This window comes from Miniopterus natalensis, chromosome 12, assembly GCF_054644295.1.
Source record: "Miniopterus natalensis isolate mMinNat1 chromosome 12, mMinNat1.hap1, whole genome shotgun sequence".
Classification (NCBI taxonomy): Eukaryota; Metazoa; Chordata; class Mammalia; order Chiroptera; family Miniopteridae; genus Miniopterus; species Miniopterus natalensis.
Genome location: NC_142092.1, coordinates 35,588,362 through 35,609,761, shown reverse-complemented (window position 1 = coordinate 35,609,761; position 21,400 = coordinate 35,588,362). Strand labels below are relative to the sequence as shown.

The following is a 21,400-nucleotide window of genomic DNA, read 5'->3' as shown; positions in this document are numbered from 1 at the left end:
AGTTCAATTATAATCTAGGGAGTTCCTCTGATATGAAAACACATTAGATATTATACCACTGACTAATTGGTATTGTCGGCAGATAGGTTGTCAGAGACAATAATATGTTGTCACCCTCATTATTATTATACTTTCAATATATCAAATATATTAGATGCCAAATAACAATCACAGAACTACCTCTACAATTATCTTGCAGTTACCCACTGTTTGTTATATTAATTAGAAGAGTGGAATTCAAAGCATTGACAAAGACGGGTTCTATTCACAGAAAAGAACCATGGTGACTCAAATTAATGACGTTTATCCCATAGAAAATTTTCCCAGGTCGGGAAATGTGCATGCAGAAAGTTGCCATCTTAGTTGCTGAGATAGTAGCTGCTGTCAGACATCCTAGAATAGCAATGGTCAAAAATCTTAGATTCTAGTCCTAGCACATTCCCTGATTTTCTATGTGACCTCAAATAAATCACTTAACCTCTCTGGCTCTCAAATTTCCAATCTATAAAATAGGAAAATTGAATGCCATATCATTCAAGTTATAAAATTACTGTGAAGATCAAGTGGGATGATACATATAAGCATGAATTAAAAAGTATTAAGAGCTAGAGATGTTAACTGCTACTGCAATTATCATTATATAGCCATGTGGGATAGTGGGGAACATATGAAGACGGGAGTATAAAGTATAAATAAAAATAAAAATAATTGGATGAGACAAGGGAACTAAATAAGGCTAAAAAATAATCCTGTATTTCTGAAATCTCTTCTGTAACACAGAAACAGCCTCAAAAAAGGCTGTCCCCTAGTTGTTTAAAAAATGTTGTTAGCTAAAGGCAGAAGGGTGTTGCACAGGCAAAAGAGGAGTGTGGTTGTCGCTTGTTTTCAGTCGCTCTAAGTACTTTGAGCAGAAAAGAATAAAATACAGGGAATCCGAGGCTGATATCACCGTTGGAAGAGCTGCAGAAGTAAAGGTTGGTGGGACAACTGTTGCTGGTGCTCAGGAACTCTGGACTATAGGCAACACGGGGAAGCTATTGATGACCTTGTTTGCAACTTCCAAGCGACTGCCGGGCACCTACCTAGAAAGCCCTCGGCGGTCTTCCATAGGCACCCGTCAGTGTTCACTTGGCCGCTTCTCCCCTGTGCTCATGCTTCCTGAGAGCAATCCCCACAGGCATAGTTCCTATCGGAACCCAGCTGGCAAGGCTCCCAGCAAGTGAGTCCCAGGCTTCCCCCCAAGGATGACGACTGATGCAGAGTTGACAAGGGACAAGTTGACACACTACTGCTCTTCAGAACCATTCCCTTAATAACACTTGGATGAGCCCTATTCAGTCTGCTCAGTGGTTCGAACATCAGCCTGCAGACTGAAGGGTCACGGGTTCGATTCCAGTCAGGGCCACATGCCTCAGTTGCAGGGTCAATACCGGGCCCCGGTCGGGGAGCGCGCAGGAGGCAGCCAATTGATGTGTCAACCAACTGATGTGTCTCTCTCACATCGATGTTTTTCTCTGTCTCCCCTCCCCCCCCAACTCTCTCTAAAAAAAAAAAGAAAAAAAATATCCTCAGGTGAGAATTAGCAAAAAAAAATAATAATAACACTTGGATGAAAAGACTAATGTTACAAACCGAGGACTGCAAACATTAAATCAGAGGTATTTGAGAGTGGGAAACAAGACTTTATTCCTGTACTCTCATGTGTTGCACTGTTTCCACAATTCAAAGATTCCAGGGATTAGGAGTTATAATATTAATTTTATAAATAAGACCTTTAAAGAAACGTAAAAGGTACATGTCAAATGTAAGACTTGCTCCCAAATCACTGTTGATAATAATGTAAAGATTAACCTTAAGAAAATATGTTTCTGCAATTTAGGGGGTTCTAAGTGGAAGGAAGCTGGAAATCCTTATTCCTTCACAAATACCTCTACACCAGCGATTTTCAACCATGTGTCGCAAGAAATTTTAAAACATGTAATACCTGACTACTTAGTCAGGAACACTGACCTCTTTTCCCTTAAATTGTTAAATTAAAAAAAAAAAAAAAATGACAACAGCCAACACAACTGTAGCGATCTGGTATGAATGAATTAAAATTGTGCCTGTTTTTTTGTCAGATCAGCAAAAAATACATTTTTTGGTGTGCTGCAGAATTGTAGCAATTAGTTGTTGTGTGCCATGAGATGAAAAAGGTTTAAAATTGCTGCTCTACACACTTATATCTGATCCTTTAAAAAAATTGGGTCAAGATCAAGGCCTTTCACTCTATCACCAAGGAGGCCTGGTGGACATGCTTAAGAATATTATATTGGTCACTGAGTCATAGGAGCCATAGAGTGTTTCATTGTCCACAGCAAAGAAGGAAGGGGGAAAAGGGACTGTCACAATCTCTCTATTTACATGGACTTCCTTATAATACACTAGGCAGGAGTAGCTCATTTTCTGTTTCATTTTGTTTTTTGTCTCCTTCTGCTCTCTTCTGACCTTTGTCCTCAGAGTGGAAGTGGTTCACTTCCTCCTGGAAGAAGTGTAGTCTTCTAGCTGTATTTCTTTTGGGGATGCTATTTCTTTAGGGATGTTCCTGATGTTCTGGCCTCAGAAGACCTACAGAAGGTTTAATCTGTAGTAGGTATTGCAAAAAATGTTGTTTCCTCAAACTTCCTCTTTGAGCTCTCTGGCTGGGTCTGGATGAGAGCTTTGTAGTAGCTGCTGAAACCTGAGATGTGGTCTTGGACACAGTGGCCCCTCAGTTGGCTCTGGCTCTAGATCTTTGTAAGTCATAGGGGTTTCTACCTGGGGCCCCTCCTAGTTCACTGGAGAGTTCTACATTGTAGTCTAGGGTTTATATGTACAAGTTTCTTTTGGGGATTTGGTGAGAAGCAATGGTTAATTTATGACCTAAGTTCTTGAGTTCTTAGCCAAATTCTCTAGTAATCTTACTTTGTTTTGAATAATGCCACTATTATTGCCTACAAAATATTTTCTAAAAAAATTAACATATAATCAGTGTTGAGCAATTAGCATATGTTGCCTATTATTAGGATTTGAAATCTAAACACTGCTGCTCACTGCATCTTGGTATTGGAGTTGCCCAGGAAAAGTTAGTGTGGTCAAGTACTGGATGGAACAACATTTTACTCACATAGGGAAGACACAGCAAAACCAGCCTCCGTAGTAGCTACCAGTCACCCATGGCCAGCAGCGACACACTGACCTACAGGCACCCCAGTTGTATTATAAAACAAAGGACCAAATCCCCTCCCTATAAGGGACAGATATAGCAGTGGAGTTGGCCGGTTGCCATATGGTGCATACACTTACCCTGAACAAAGGAGTACACATTGAGCCAGAAACAAAGACATATCCCCGCACAAGGTTATAAGTCCAGCACAGGCTCTGAGGACTTTTCTTTTCTTTTCTTGTTTTATATGAAAGTACTCTAAGAGTGAGACCTATTCTTGTGCTGCTGAGTGAGAGTTGAAGACTGCATGCATAATCAGGATTCTCAAAAAAAATATTTCCTGGTTTCTGAAAACCATATCTAGATGCTTATGAGAAGACATTTTTAAATGCTTGACAATCTCAGAGATTTTGGGGGGTGGGGTTGTGGGGTTTTTTTTGTTTTGAGACTAGAAGATGATTACCCACAATAATCTTCTACAGAACTGATTGGTTCATTCTGAAGTAGACTTCACTTTGAAAGAATGTCTCCAGACACTGTGCCTCAGTCACAGATGCTAACATGACAGTCTCTCATTAGAGCCTCCTCTGGTCAGGTGACCCTGAGAAGCAGAAGCACTTTGAAACAGAAGGACCATTACATGAAACATTCTCAGGTAAACTCCTCACCTTGGGAAAATAAAAGAGAACATTTAGGGGTGTGCCATTAACCTTGTCTTTTATTTGTGTTATGTAAGTTTGGTCAAGTAGCAATGAAGCATGAAACATTTTGGATCCTACAGCTATAGACCACCATTCGAATTTTGCCAATATACCCTCTTAATCAGAAAAGAAACACCTATTTTTGAGGCTGTTTCCATGTTATCTGGGTCAGTAAAGAAATAATTTTTCCAGAATTTGGCATGGTTGCAGAAAAAAATGGTTTGAATATTTCATCACTTGTCACTCCTTAAAAATTCCTTCAATGGCTCTCCCTTATTTTCTGGATAAAGTCCAAAATTTTTCACATGGCTCTACTAGGCCTTTCATCAGCTGGTTACAGACACCTCTGAATGATCTGCCATGGGCTTTCTTCATTACAGCCTTAGCAAACTGTTGTCATTTTTTCCAACACTCACGCTCACTTACAAACCCCTCTGATGGCTCAGATCTTACCCTTTCCCCCTCACTCCCTTATTCAATCTTCCAGATGAATTTCTACTTAACCTTAAAGAGAATAGACTTTAAGCACCTCCCAAAACTGGCCATGTCTTATTCATTTTCAAATTCCTGTTGCCTTTCAGAGAGCTGATATATGAGAGGAGCTCAAAACAATCTAACAATCAGTGTGCCTGAGATGAACTTCATCACTGTACATTTTCTTTATCTTAACGTCAAGAGTCTTCTGCTTATGTAATGTGAGCGATCATTAGAAATAGCTTATTTAATTTCTGTGACATCTCACTAGCAAGAGTCTTTTTGGCTATTAACAAACTCCCTATTAAGAGCTATATTATGAATTTCACATAAAAAATATGTCCTAACATACCATTTAAGAACTCATCGTAATTGCAGTTGTAGGAGCAAGACCATCCCGTGCCTATGGGTTCAAGCTGTAAGATGAGCAATAAAAATTTTCTGCTAAAGAAAAACATACTTTCACTAATGCCACAAGTTCATCAAATATTAAAGCCTTAGTTGAAAGACAGCAAATCTTTTAAGGAAGAAATTTAGGCTCATTGGTGGCTAAGAGAATGGCACTTTTCTGTTCGCAGCATTGCATTTGTTTTCTGGAGATAGAATCAAGCCTTCTTGGATCCTGGCTACCAGGGAGCCCCCTGACCTTGAGCATTTTGGCCTGTCCCAGAGCAGCCATTTCAGGACAGAGTCAGCCTTGGGGTTTAGAGTAAAGCTTTGTTGAACTGATCAGAAATTCCAGAAGGCTGAAATGCACTGAAACAAGTTATGGCTTATTTGAATGTTTATTAGTTGGTTGGTTTGTTTAAATAGAATTCCATTCTCATTACCAAAACATTTGTCATGCATAACGGTAATCGGGAGCAGGAAAGAACAAGCAGGCCTTCCAGAAGAAAGCCCTTTTGCTCTGCAAAATCTATATTTCCCTGAAAGTTACTTCAGGACACGAGAACAGACTGTAACAGAAATATTAATAAGCTTCACTGCCCCTGAGTTATGTAAACAATAATACTTATGTTCTGTCCTGTTCCCAAAATTCTAAAAAGATTATAATGGTACACTATGCCTGATTTATAGAGTGTATTTAGTGAGGAGGAGCTAGCAATACAATAGAATCGAATTAAATTGAATGTTGGTATATTTTAATAGATTTAGTTTCTTTTAATGTTGTTTCTATTTTATCTTGGATCTTTTACATGCATAATACATACATTGACATCTATAGCAAGCTCCCCTAATCCGTAATTTGATTACTTACAGGATGACAGAAATCTGTCACTATTCTATTTTTTTTTAATTACCTTGGTCATATGGTTTGCAGATTTAGGGTTACTTATATGAAGATTAAAAATTACTCAAGAATTTTATCATCATTATTTGTTGACATTCTACACATCCACCCATTGAAGCATAATTATTAATTAACATCTACTAAGGCCATGTCCTGAAATGCAAAATCTATCAATTGTTTCTCACAAGTTAAGTTGATTGAAGCAGAATATTTTCTTATATATTGAAGGGAACCTTGAAGGCTGCATAATTGAAGAATAAATTAAATAAAAGAACAAGGTAAATATGTTACGAGAAAAGACTGATGCAGTGGAGAGGCTGGATATGACTTAACAGGCCTTTTCAGATTCTTAATTTCAGTGAATTGGTCGGTCATAATGTTAGCCTTCTCCTCTTCTCTTCATTGTGGTTAATTCCATTTGCGTGGTAACCTGTTTGCCCATTAACTGTGGCGTGACCTCCATTCTCATCGCCTCAACTTGAATTATCTTGTTTCTTGAAAGAGATGCATTTTCCAAAGGATTCCCAGGCAATCCATGTAATACTAGGTGGTCTCAATTTTATTTGTTCTCAACCACCTTACTTTTCCTGCTCTGCTACTGTGAGGAGCACACAATTAATATGCCATCCAAAACCATGAAAATATTATGGAGTTTGCCCATCTATTTTTGATAGATCAAGTAAAAAATGTGTTATAGCCACTTGAAAAATAATACCCTGATCTGTGGCAGCTCTTTATTAAGAGCAAATAAAGACTAATGTGAAAGATTATTTGAGGCCACAAATCATGTTTTGCTGTGAGTTTAAATGCATGTGCTCCGTGACATTACTTTAAAAAAAAAAAAAAAGCTATTTTGCTACTTACATACTTTCTAAATTGTTTAAATAAGACAGCTTTAGAGGGTTTTGCTTGAAATTGCAATACCATATAGACTTTGCCATCTCAATTTAAGAGAAAAATCATGACCACACAAGGAGCCTTTCAAATCTATTTCTCTTCAAATCTTAGTAAACAGGTATGAACATCTTATCAGTCCTGCCAAAGTGAATTGATTTCTCATTCTTCAAAACTGCAATGCCAAATTAGCGTTCGAGGAGCTTCCAAGTTTCATATGGGCTCTGTAGCAGAAATCAGTTGGCCCAGTGGCTGAGTCCTAGATGCGCAGGCAGTGATTCCACGTCTCAGATGAAGGAGATGATTCCTACCACCAGAAATGAAAGAATGTTTAATTTCTTCCAGGCACCTGCACCATTCTTTTTAATGACTCATTTGAATACACATCTCATTATTATCATATAGCTTCTTAAAACCCTTCAGTGGGTCCCCATTCATTGCCTTCAAGGTCACATTCTAACCCTCTGACCTGGCGGAGTAGCCCCTCCAGGGAATCAGCCTCTGCAGCACCTTCCCTCCCGCTCCCTCCCTCCACTGGAAGCCGCAGCCCTATGGGGGCCCCTCTGTTCTCCACACTCCTTGTGCCGTCCACACACAGCTACATCTACTTAGAATAGCAATTTTCAACCCTTTTCATCTCACGGCACACATAAACTAATTACTGAAATTCTGCAGCACACCAAAAAGTACATTATAATTTTGGGGGGAATCTGACAAAAAAATAGGTATAATTTTGATTCGTTCACACCGGACAGCTATTGTGCTGGTTGCCATTTTTTGACAATCTCAGGGAAAAGAGTTCAGTGCTCCTGACTAAATAGACAGATATTGCATGTTTTAAAAATTCTTGTGGCACACCGGTTAAACATCCCTGATTTAGAATATTGTGCCAGCCCACCTAAACCATTCCGTTTGTCCTGGTTTTCAAGACTCGTCTCTTCCGTGAAGCCTTGAGATGTATTGGACCACTTCTGTCACCAGTGGACTTTATGTACCTATTACTTTTTCTGTTTATCTCAACCAGATGGTAAGCTGTTTACAGGGAGAGATGTCATTATATCTACCACTGTATTCTCAGAATAGTGCTCAGCCCATAAGAAAGCACTTTTTAATGTTGAGTGAACAGAGAAGGGGACTAGCCATGCAAAGAGATGGCCTTATGCTATTGCCACTATATTCTGTATAAATATGCTTTCTGTAAAACTATGCTTTGAACTCACTTCACTGGAAGGCTTTAGAAATGGAAACACAAAAATGTATTTTTATAAAAGGGAGCTCACTTTATTAGTTTATCTGACTATAAAAGTAATAAAGGTTAATTGTAGAAATTCAATGCAAACAATACAGAAAAAGAAAATTAAAATCATCATCCAGATAAAACCACCAATAAAACTCTCTATTATATTCTGTCCTTCTTATGTCAGAGGGCTTTTAAAAGATGTTAGACATACTATTTGTATAGTTGTATAATCTATATTTTAGAGTTCACAGTGGCCAGCTTTCTCAGCCAACAAATATAGATGATAATAATAGTACTTCATAGGCAAAGACACTTTTCCAAGTACTTTACATATATTAAGTCCTAGAAACAGCCCTCTCTGTCATTATCTTTATTTTACAGATAAGATAACTAAAGCACAGAGATGTTATGCAATTTGCCCAAGATCACACAGCTACAAAGTGGCTATTTTGCTCCAGAATCTATGTTTAGAACCACTAGACATTACTACCATCCATTTTCAATCTTATTTTTTTAACTATGTGTTTATTGATTTTTTTTTTTTTTTTTTAAGAGAGAGAGAGAGGAAAGGAGAGGGAGAGAGAGACAGAACCATCGATGAGAGAGAAACATCGATTGGCTGCCTCCTGCACACTCCCTGCTGGAGGTCAAGCCCTGGCCTATGAGCAACACAGGCATATGCCCTGACTGGGAATCGAATCTGCAACCTCTTGGTGCCTGGGACAACGCTCAACCAATTGAATCACACCATCTAGACTTCAATCTTATTTTTAATGGATGCAAAATTTTAAATTGTAAGCATGAGCCTTAATTTATTTAACACTCCTCTATTGTTAGACATGTAGGCCATTATTCCAGCTTTCCAGTATGATAAATGATGCCATGATAAATAGCTCCATGCAATCATTTTGTGCAGTCGTCCAGTTATTATGTCATCATAAATCCCCATTTTCAACTAGTTCTTCTCTTTCCTTTGGATGCTATGCTTCTGCTACATGTGCTCCTGGTCAGTTCTACAAAGTCAGAAAGCCCTTCCCCAACCACTCTGTCTAACTGGATCCCCACCTTTGTTATCCACTATCACTGCATGTAATGTATTTCCTTTAAAGCACTGAAGTTCTGATAAAATATACATCTGATAGACTCCCTATTTATTGCCACCTCCTTCACCCCTGGCCTATGAGCTCCATGAATCTATAGATTATCTCTATTTTATAGAACACGATTTCCCCAGGGCTCAGTCTATAGTAGGTATTTAAATACTAATTGAAAGAACAAATAAATTTAAGTATAATTGCTGAGTCAAGGAGATGTCATGAAAATGTAAGCTGAGGACATCCCACTTTTTCTCCCTAGCAACGCAATGTAGAGAAAAATTCCAGAATCAGCAAAACAGCAGGCCTGTCTGTGGTAAGAATACAATATAAAACCTTTGGAACAAAAAAATTATCATCTTCCTGCATCAATAACCACTCTTGGCAATAGGAAAAATGGTTTAAGTAGTTCAGGAAAATCTGTGTCAAAGTGACTCCAGGGCCAGCGTTATGCTGTGAGTGCACCAGGAGCAAGGACTACTTTTGGGGTTGGCCACCTACAGTGAACACTGGCCAGAATACCAACTGCTGTGAGCAGCAGAAATTCTGTTTGCAGATTCTAACTCCTTAATGAGGGTGATGTTTGTTTAATAGTCTCTCTACTACCCAAGCCATGTTTCTGAAGACAGTCTCTCTAATTGTTAATAGATTCATTAATCTTTAACCTACAGCCCAGACGCCAGTCACAGTCTCAATTCTTTATAGATGTACCAGACCGCAGGGTATGTTACCCTCCGAGAACATGATAGTCATCAAAGGGCTCTCTGTTTTCTTAAGCTGAGTGTGTCAATAGAAAGACGAGGAAAGGTCAGAATAGGGCTGAATGCCTTAAGTTAGAACCATTAAAATATATTTTGTTTTCAGCAATGTTCAGGTTGGCACAGGTGATTCAAAATGTAACTTCCTACTCAACTTTCCCAAATTAAAAAATAATTATTTTTTAAAAAATTATGTTTGAGAAGGGTTCTTAAGGAAGAAATTTCTTTCAGATCCAGGAGAGGAAAAACTGTATGTTTTGAACAGAAGCCCAGGAGATATATTCATTAGCTGGAACTCTTTCTATGGGACTAAAGAGTTTAGTGTTCTACCTGAACAACATGAAAAAATTAGCTTTTGAGGGTGAGAGTAAAAATGTGCATCCTGAATGATAAAAATGCTGTTATAAACTCAAGTTATGTTAAGGGGTGGGTGGTATCCTGTGTACTCTCATAAATAGAAAGAAAAGCGGAAACGACTTAAGTGTTTTACAAGAGATATATCTTCTAATAGTAACTTTTCCTACTTAGTTTCACTGCAGAAAGTTCTGGGGGACATACAGATGACAGGTACACCTGTGCGTGTGGGCAGTGAAAGGAAAACTGAAAACAGTTACGTTTCCATGTAAAATACTCACAGCCCTTCTGAATGATTGTTCTCACACATACACCCAGCCTCCCCCCCATACAGACCTGGCTCCGTTTCCGATAGAATTGCCCTGAAAGCACCTTGAGTAGCTTAAATGGTGTCACGGAGCCTCCAGAAGTAGGTCAGCTTCCTTTTGTTGTTTCCCCTCCCCCATCCGAGCTCTGGGCTCTGAGCTGGTCTGCAGAGCCAAGATAATTTTTTAATCTCCCTTTTAATGGCAACAAAAGGAAGAACAAAAATGTTCTTTCTGGAAGACCCCCTTTGTCCCCTTCATTACCAGAAGATAATTCTCTAAATTACAAAAGAAAAAAAGGAATACACAATAAAAATAGTGAATTCCTTTGGTTTCTAAATTAGGACTTAAAATTCCATGAAAGAAGAGCTTTGGAGAAAGGCAGTTTTTTTGTTTTTTTAAGTGGGGATATAGAGAGAGAGCATAGGCTTTTGACCTAGGAAAATCTTGAAAATAAACAGGAGTTCAATTTCATTCAATTTCATTAATTATCAAGGAAATACACAGTAAGACCACAGTGAGATATCACTCTATACCCTTCAAAACAGATACAGTGAAAAAGACAAAGAAGTGAAATTCCTATACTCTACCAAGGAGAGTTTTTATTGTACAACTGTCTTCTGTTTTATCTATATTCTCAAGCCAACTGTATTCATACATGATGAACCAGAAATTCCACTTGTAGGTATATACCAAATAAAAACGAGTATACATGTTCACCAAACAGTGTTGGCTGAATGTTAATAGCAGTAGTATCAGTAAAAGCTTAAATCTAGGAACTACTCAAATACCTATCAGCAGTAGACTGGACGTAGAATTTGTGGTGAATTTACAAACGAAATGCCATACAGCAGGGAGGAGAGAGGGTTTTTACCTACACAAATGAATAAATCTCATTGATGTAATGGTGAGTGTAAGAGGACAAAAAGTTCTAGATCGTATGGTTCCTTTTACATAAATTACAGAAACAGGAGAGATTTTCTATTGTTAGAAGTCAGGCTTTCAGAGGAGGTGAGGATAAGACTGGGGGGGTATAAAGGGAGTTTCTAGGTGCTGGTTAAATCCTGTTTCATTATCTGGATGAGGCTACGTGAGTGTGTCCTGTATGTGGAAATCTATCAAGGTACCTATAAACTTTACTAGCTTCCACATCCGCGTTCCCCATCACTGTGCATCCTGATCTATGATTAGTGTCCCTCCTATGCCAGTTCTGAGTGCTTTGTAGACGGTAATGTATTTAATCATCATAACAACCCTAAAAGAGAGTTAAAATTATTATCAGCCCTGTTTTCAACCGGAGGAGGCTGACGCATGGAGATGCCCATAACTGCCCAGGGCTCGTACATCTGGAACTGGGTTTCTAACTCACTGCCTCCCTATGGAGTCAGTGTCCTTGTCACTACACCGTGCTGCCTCCCTAGGGACAGGACACCTGTGAACAACCATTTTCCCTCTTATAAAATCAGGAGACTGCTTCAAGAGTTGCCCTGAGGATTAAGTGATATAATATATGACCTGTCTAGCTCACAAGGTACCTCACTAATGCTCACTGAAAGCATGACTGCTTCACTTTTCTGACCAGAGTGAACCCAAGATCTTTCCAGTTCAGGGTCAACAAAGTTTCTCACTCACATACTTCTCTCTCCCTTTCCTGGTATCGAACGTCCAGTGTCCTCTCCCCGCTACCCCATGTCTGTTCTCCCCTGTAGGCCTCTAGCCTGCTCTTCCTACTAACTAGGGCTGCCCTGCATGAATAGTAGAGAACCGCCTCCATTTTAAATTTAATTCAGAATCTACTTGTTCTGTATTTTAGGATTGCTGATGTTTCCTAAGTGACAAAAAGTCATCTAATTAATATTATTCCACGAAGGTAAGCAATTTACGTTTTAACAATAGTCAGCTAAAAGCCAAATAAAGGAACCTACTGTTGAAAATTTTAATCCAGGAGCTATTTGGGGAAACATTTGAGGTTAGGTAGTTTGTTATTTAATGATAAGAATAACATTTCTAGGCATTTCACATTATCAACATTAGTTTACATGGACATGATTTCCTTATATTATCACAGCAACCTAGAAGGGTATATAGTAGTACTTTGTTCATTGTAAGATGAAAAAGATGATTGTTAATAACTTTAAATTCACTTATTTGACAAATATAGAGCAACTATATTGTTCAGGACTTACTGGAGCTTACATTCCTAAGAAAGGAGAGAGACCATACACAAATGACATACAGGTATATAAAGATAATTTCAATGGTAGTTAATGCTATGAAAAAAATAGTAAAACATAATGATAAGAGAGAAAGAGACTGGCAAGACTGGGGCAAGGGCTCTTTTGTCCTGAGAAATTAAAGAATCTCCTGTGCTTTTCCACTTCCTTGAAAAACAATATTTCTCCACTCTAGCTGCACATCAGAATTATCTGGATGCTTTTAGAAAATACCTGGGTCTGTGCTCCACCCCTAAAGAGACTTTTCAATGAGGCATGTTACCTTTAAAAGCAAAAAACAATTGAATGGGGCCCAAAAATAACAATACTTGCTCCTGTTGATGCCTTAAGTTTAATGGAAACATGGACACAGCTACATTGATTTCTGATCACTAACCTAGTTATATTGAGGCTTTTCTGTGCTTTTTCCCCCTTGTGAATGGATTAATCCCTCTCTGTGCAATGGAAGATTAAAACCTTCAAAACATAAATGAGCGAGTGTAAACATTTCCTTGCAAACCACAAAAGATCTTTGTTAAAATTTTAAAATTCAGTGGGTTAATGTTGTTCTGGCCATTTTAATCAAGAAATCTTTGGAAAGACTGAAGGGAAATCTGAAGTTGTGTTATATATTTTCCCAGTGTCTCTAAATCAACTTTCTCCCACTGGTGTAAGCTGTCAGTATAGAGGACATCGAATTGGTGTCAAATGACATTATGTCCACTCTTCACCTATGAAGGTATGAGGGGTATTTGTGGAGAAGGAAAGGCGAAGTCTTTACAGGGAGACTCTAGAATATCTCTTCCCTAATGAGCTCTTTCACTGGAGGAAAAAAAGATCAGACAAAAAGAGGGGGAGAGAAAGGAATGAGAAAATAAGAGAATTTGGGGGTGTGGAAATGAGGGATGTGGGATCTGTGGTCTAAAGCAGTTGAACCCACTCAGAGGTCAGAGAACAAAATAAAAGGAGATCAGAGAAACATGTGCCTTGCTCCCAGCCTGTCTCTCCCTTAGCTTGGGGCTTCCTTTTTGCTTACTGACAGAGGGATTTTTTTCAAGCAGGGTGGTCATGAACGATGCTGCTGCTTATTTTCTCTTCTGGGGCTTTCATTCACCCACCCCCAGCCCTCCAACACTTCCTTCTTTGTACTGCCAGATAAACCAGAGGCCAGGCTGAGTTTGCTTCTCTGTTACTTGTGTTAGCCTATAGAGTCATCATTTTATGAAAAATTACTTTAAAGCCATGATCATCATAATGGCTAATGCACAATAAAATCATTATTAAGAATCCGGCATTTTGGAGACTTTTTATCTAACCAAATGATAAGATTTTTTTTTTTAGTTTAATAACTGAAAGACCGGCCTAACTCAGAAGCATAGTTCAGTATCTGTGACCCATGTTTGTGATTAACTAGGACTTTGGTCGTAGGTTAAGAGGATTTGTTCATAGTTATTAAAGATAACTTCTAACTCAGTAAAATATTTCCTCAGTCCCTTTAAGGAAAGTCAACTCAGGTTATTGAATGGATACAAGAAACCAACAGAGGTTTTAAGGTTAGGGCATACAGGAACTAGGTGTTATGTAATCAAAGCATTTTGTGTCAAAAGTTTTACTTAGTGTCATGGGTAAATGCAATGGCAGTCATATATTCAATTTCTACACTCAAGAAATATGTGATCTATCAGAAAAGTCTTGAGAGAAGTTTCATGGAGTAAAATCCATATAAGTTTTGTGTCTAGAAGTATCTAAATAAGTAAACAAATTCAAATGTAGGAAGAGAATCTACTTCAGCCAACACCTATCAGCCACCTCCTGTGAGCCACCTCATTTCATTAAAACCATGGCCCTTCGATGTGGTGCATCATTATCTGTATTTAACAAATGAGGACATCATGGTTCTCCCAAGCTAAGTGACTTAGCTGAACTCTCACAGTTAGTGGGCAGTAGAACCCACATAGGAATTCAGGTCTTGGACAATGAAGACAAAACTCTTTTCCATTTACCACATGATCCTTTTTAGGAAACATTATTGATAGGTGCTTGTTACACTTGTTTATCTTTACTCTCCAAAATCGGTGGTTCTCAAACTTCAGTATCAGAATCACCAGGGAGACTTGATGAAAATACAAGTGCCCAGGCCCTGGCTTCCTTTAATGATCTTGATCTTCATGTTCTTCATTAGCTCTCCAACAAAATTTGAGAACTGGTCAAAATCATCCAAATTACAGATATTCTACAGAGGTTAGTAGTTTGCTCAAAAGCACATCAGTGGAACTCCAAATGGTGGAACCAGGACTCAACCCAGTTTTACCCCAAAGTCTATGCTTCTGAATTGGAATGCAATGCCAATGGAGCTGGAAGGCATGAAGGGCACATATTACATAGGATGAGTGTTTATTATTGAAGAAGATAGAAATGATACAATCACTGATAGAGAAGAAGAGAAGCCCTGCCCAGTGACAGTTCCCAACAAGGTCTTGATCTCCAAGAGCCAGAGCTGATTTGTACATAACTTGTGCAATATGCTGACATGGTTGTTGATGGTTGAGATGCTCATATCTTCTTTCTGAATCATGTCCTCCTTTTTTTTGCCTCTACTCTTGGACTTCCATGCATGTTTAAATGTCTTTGTCAATCTCTCCTACACCTGAGACTCCCTACTACACCTGAATGGTTAATTCAAGTGTGTGTGTGTGTACACATGTGTACATATGTGTCTACATACATACGTAATAGCCTGTTTGAGATTTCCAAGGTTAGCTCTAAAAAAGTATCAGAGGAAATGGTCCCGGGGTAGATTTTTGAGAAAGAAAATTGTCTGTACTTTTTCAAAGAACTGTTTCTGCGAAGTAAATCAGTTAAAGGGTGGCCAATAGTTACTGCTAGTGCTTACTAACCTGAGTTGTATGACCCATTTGTCTCACAGATAAAAATCAAATGGTATCCAAAGGGAAGTTGAAAGGAGTATGCAGTAAGGTCTTAGAGGAAAAAACCTACAGGTTTAGAGGAAAATATATTAAGATTTCCAAGGGACTCTACTGATTCTTTTTGGAACTGATAGAGACAGGTTAATTTTTTTTTCTAGTAATAGACTTGGGGATGGAAACTACTTGCTGAATTGGGGAGTCAAGGAAAACAGTAACCATATCTGTTTTCCAAAGAGTCCAATGAGTTCTCAGAAGGTGCCCTGAGATTCAGGGGAACGAAATCAGATCCAGATGCACATTTGCACAATCCAACCCCTCTGAGTATTTTGCAATATGAATAGAAAGCTGACAATTTTCCATGAACCCTGTCTTTCTGCATCAGCCTGTGCATCCACAAAACCTACAGGCCATGGAAGCACTCTCAGCTCAAGGCAGATGCCACCATGATACCCCTCTAATATCCCTCCACACTACACAGCCATCTTCAAATTCCATTCTGGCATTCTTTATATGCAGACTATTAGAAATCATAAAATGTTCATAATTTTAAAGGGAAATATTAAGTAAATTCTTGAGTTTTAATGATATCTCAACAAGAGAGTCAGTTTGGTCCTTCACTAAGACACACCAACACTGGCCATCCTTCATTTACTCAAATATGAACTAGCTCCTTCTGTCCCCAAACCCTTGCATGTGTCCCCTCAGCATGAAACACTCGCCCTCCCTCCACTCCACATCCCTGTCCCCAGACTTCTCACTGCTAACTCCCATCCTTCAGTTTTAGCTCCACCGCCACCCCCAAGAGAAGCCTTTCCTGACCACCTTATGGAGGCAGGTGTGTGCCTTGATGTTCTCTGATTATGTCTTTCATACCATTCATACTGTACACTGTCCTATATTTAACTATTTTTGTTTACTTCATTTGTCATCCGTCCCTTTGTTTCCCTGCTATATGTAAGTTCCATAAGGGCGAGGAACACCCCATCGCCTAACATCACACTTGGCACACAGTAGATGTGTAAGAAGTTTTTAATCAATGCACCGTCAAGACAAAAAGATTGAGACTGATCCACGTTTTTGTCTCCTGTTCCCTACCCATTACCCTCCGATCGTGCTGTCTTATATTCTAATGGAATCCTAAGGAGTTTTCAAGGAAACTTAATGAGATAATGTAGCTTGATGATGAGAAACATTTGCTGAAATCCAGCTTTGTCACTTCAGAGGGTGGTGGCGTTGGGCAAAGTATTTTATCTCTCTGGGTCTAATTTTCTAATTTGGCCTTAATAATTGTATCTAATTAAAAGATTGTAAAGAGTCTTAAATAAGTAAACACTGGTTATACGCTTTTTTAAAACAATGGCCGGCACTTTACTTCTGGTGATTATTCCTTAGGAAATAGTTTCAAAAACTTCATACAGGACTCCAGCTCCTGCAGGAATCTTAGTTCACTGCAGGAAGGCTGAAGCTACCCAACCGAGAATCAGGGCTGTTTGCTTTAAATACCGAGACATCATCTGGATTCCTCACTTTAGCATCTTAACTTTAGCTAGAAAAGTGGTTCACTGTAATTACACTGGAGAATCTGCCTCATCAAGCTGAATTCCAGAGGACCTCAAGCATTACATTTTTGTGCTACCTTTATGCTTCAGAGGACATTAATGTCATTAGTAGGATTAATTAATTTTACCTTAATAGATGGATACATCCAGGAAAAGGGACTCTCCAGGGCCAGAGAAAGAGTTAATAAGGATGGTAGGAAGAGGTTGTGGCAACCCTGTTTCATAATTCAGCACTCAATTCAAATGATTAAGCTGTCTCTCCTTTATATTTCCTGTTCTATCTTTCAATATAAAATTTAATTGGATTTATCTTAGGAAATTCTCTTTTCAATCTTTCACTGGCAAAATCAACCCTTGTGGGTAGGTCTGATTACTATAACCCAATTAGGGATTTGTTCATTTATCTCAAGAAACTGTTCCTTAAAGCACTAAGTAAATCTCTCTGTTGCTGTTCAGATCCTGTATTGCTCTAAGCAATGGGGCTAATATTTGCTCTACTGCTGAAATCAATGTAAGTTATTAATCTTACTGAATGTTTAACATCTATGAGAAAAAGTGAGGAAGTAGTACAGACATCTGAGAAGTCTCAGGGACTGTTAGGTAATTAGAAGCAATAGTAGGTGGAACCTCTTGCTCCCTTTGAAAAATTCTATCATCAATAAAGACAGTAACTTTGGTAAAATTTTTGGTAAAGAGCAACAACCTTAAGCAAAACTGTAAAGGAAACAAACCTCATTTTAGGTCTTCCCTGCCACCCTTTCAGTCTTCTCTTCCCGTCCTCATTTAGTTGCTTTGAAACCGAGAGCCATTATTTGCTATGCCCCACCCTTCACAGAGGAGAGTGGCTCTGGAAAGCAGGAGTATTTTAACAGGTTAATAGTTTAGTGAGGCATCCCCTACAAATAGGATACTAGATTATTCAAAGTGACCATAAAGAAAGGAATGTCTAATGGTGGGATTTCAGCTGCTGAGATACCCCGGTAGGGAAGAAAGGCATAACATTACTGATGACTCGCGACATTTTATGAAGGAAAACCAGAATTAAGTAGAGACATAGTCACCAAATGTAGAGTATCAAGGAGGAAGGCTCAGTTAGCATCGGCAGATGTGCAAAGGGCTCATCAGAAATAACGCCCATTAAGTGTGCAGTGGAGTTAGCAACAAATAGCCTGCGGTGACCTTAAAGAGAGAAGGCTCGGGCTCAACAGACTGAAAAGGGAACGTGGCCTTCAGGGGGAAGCGGAGGTGGCACGGCTGCTATGTGCTTGAGTTGGTTCTTTGAAATCTCTGTTGTTTTCAAAGCAACAACTCAAAACTCAGAACAAGAATCGCTGAGACTCTCGTTCCCCCAGTAGCCTTGGTGACCCGGCCCTAAGTGCCCAGCACTCCTTTGCGTCATTAGGGTGCTGCAGCCCCATGTTCTGTTTCCCATCCCAGCAGATCCGAAAGTCCAAAAGGTGGTCATTCAACTTCTGCTTAGTCACTGGACAAACTATACTGAGACACTGTCATAGGAGACGGTTCTCATAGGAAAGTGGCAAACTAAAGAATAAATCCTCAGACGATAACTAACAGGTCAAAAGTCAGAACTTTATTAGATTATCCTAGGAGTTCTTTAGAAGCAACCCCCTCCCAAAACATTGCTGGCTTTTTACTCTGAGAATCCATGAGGGTCTCAGCTGTTTTCTGCAGGACCTATTAGTCACAAGGGGTCACAAATCTAGTTGCTTAAGCTCTCCTGCCCCAGGAACCTTAGAAGTGGATTCCACAGTCTTCCCAGTGAGCATTCAAATTCCTCTGTAGTGACAGCCACATGTTCACTCAGCCACATTTTGAGATTGCTTTTCTAATGAGATTTCCACACAAAAGAGTCGGTGAAATATGCTACTTCATTTTAACTCAAGAATGGAAGTTAATTAAAAAATTGTGATTGGGTTTTTTTAACAGAAAATTTGTATTGTCTCAGTAAACTTTGGACACTTCTTTCTCTAATATACTGCAAAGTTATTTCAGCAAGAGTGAAATTAAATATTCTAAAACATTGCCATGTTTACCGTTTCCAGTAGCATCTTACAGTTTAGACCTTCAGATGATTGATTTTAGAATCATAAATAAATTTTCTCATTTAGGGATGGGTACACTGAGGAAGTGGTAGCTAAGCAATTTGCCTAAAGATACCAGTGTGTGGCCAAGATGAGAAGGAAAACTAGAGAAGAGAACTTAAATCTAATTCCAAGCTTAGCACCTGTTTCTATGCCTATCTATCTATTTTAACCACTCTAAAAATTTTATTTTATTTTGAAATGTACAATTATGAAAAGCAGTTATCTCATAAGCCCTTGCCTTGTGTGAAGTTGCACCGATATATATAACAAAACAAATTCATTAATTCCTTTAAAACTATTTGCAGCAGCTCAGGGCACATTTCTTCACTGTGTTAATATTGAACAAAAGGATAAGATAATTGATGATTCAGGATGATTAGCTTGTGAAGATTTTGAGATAGCAGAAATTGAAAATTGGTGATAAGCCATGTATCTTTTGTATGGCCTAAGAATCTGAGTCTGGAAGATCTTGACAGGTGCTAGTTATAGCAGAGAAATTATATTTGAATTTCCTCTTTGATGCCAAAGCCTGGAGTTAGCTGAAATGGGCTTGAATGAACTTGATTTTAGTTAACTTCACCTACAGGGACAGCTTTTCTGAGTAAAGCCAGTGTATCCCCTTGAGTCATAATGAAAATCCATTTACTGAGTCAAGAGAACTCTAAGCATAAGAGGCTTATGTGAAACAAAAGCCCCCAGCACCTGAGAGGTAACGATCTTAGCTTTCAGTTCATCTGAACCGTTACCCAAAACATCCAAGAGCCTGGTAGTGATCAAACCATGATTAGTTCTGATTTCCACTCCTCTACTAACCCACAGTGGTCTCCATTGAACAAATCAGTTGTTTTCCACCTGAGGTTTCCCATTTCCACCAATTCCAGCTGGATTTCTTTATCTGATTTGAGAAAGTTAATATTGAAATGTTCTGTCAAGAGCTATAGAGTACAGAACCCCCATCCTTAGCCAAAGTTTTGCAGAAGATGGACATAATTTTCTTCTTTTATGGAAAATTCTACGGCTGACAGTTCTTCATATGAAATTTAATGAAAGGAGTTGCATGAAGTTTTTGTTTTGTTTTAGAAATTTCTGAAAATTGAACCAAAACAAAGCAATACTATTCACATCTGCAGACTGGTACAGTCAATCATTTATTTACTTATTCATTTATTACACTTATTGAACTTGCAGCACATTTATGCCATACAATCAATGTTAAAAACCTTAGAGGCTGAAGACTGCAAATTATAAATTTACTTCCATGGAGCAATCATTCCAAGAAAACTCTTTCTTCTATCTTTTGGAGACAAAGTTAATCCTTTAGCTAAGGCAATGCCAGGTGTCTTTGGCATCATCAATGCACAAGGCCTTTTTGTTCTGTCAGTAACTGGACCACTAATTCTTTTCCTAAGCCTTGAAGCTTTGAAGCATGCTAGAGCACATTTGGAAATGAATAACTGATTTGAGTGGACAGCATACCAAAAGATATTAGGATACAGAGCACTTCTCATGCTTGGAGGGGGGGGGGGGGGGGAATCTGTTTCCTCTTTTTAATCAGTTCACAAATACAAACAGATTATGTTTAAGTCTTACCCAGAAAACATATTTAAACGTCTACCTATTCTTGGAGTCAGACTAATTATTAGGTATAGCTAGTTTGTCAGGGTTCCTGGTGCCTAGTGGCCAGACAGGTACACAAGGCACACCTCAGTGAGGAAAGGGAACAAAGGAGATGAGGAAAGGTAATTGGTAATATCATACATTTTCAGTATGTACAGGCTGAAGGTTAGGTATATTTGCTGGCAACCTGTGACATGTGAACAACTTTCCGTTTAGATGGTATTATTTTCTAATAGATACACATGTTAGATAATTGTGCAAATTAGCCTTGTTATTTAAAATATCCCCAACATGTATTCTTTTATAGAAATTTATTTTATTTTTTCCATCACTGTTTATCCCCTCTATGCCCTCTTCCACCTCCACTCACCCCCTGCAATCACCACACTGTTGTCCATGAGTTCTCTCTGCTGTTTCTTTCTTTTTTGCTCAGCCCCTCCACCACCACCCCAATACCCACCCTCCTACCAGAGCTGTCTGCCTGCTATCTATGAGTCTTTATTTTGCTTGGTAGTTCAGTGTGTTCATTAGATTCCACATCTGAGTAAAATTATATGGTACTTGTCCTTTCTCTGACGAGCTTATTTCACTTAGCATAATGTTCTCCAAGTCCATCCATGCTGTTGCAAAGGGTAAAACTTTCTTCCTTTTTATGGCAGAGTAGCATTCCATTGTGTAAATGTA

General features: G+C 38.7%; 1 protein-coding gene across 16 annotated transcripts in view; it reads left to right on the top strand.

Moving 5' to 3' along the window:
• The window catches only part of TRPM3 (transient receptor potential cation channel subfamily M member 3), a 656,939-nt gene that overhangs the window by 370,958 nt on the left and 264,581 nt on the right, over window positions 1-21,400 (top strand). The gene's annotated exons all lie outside the window — the stretch shown is intronic.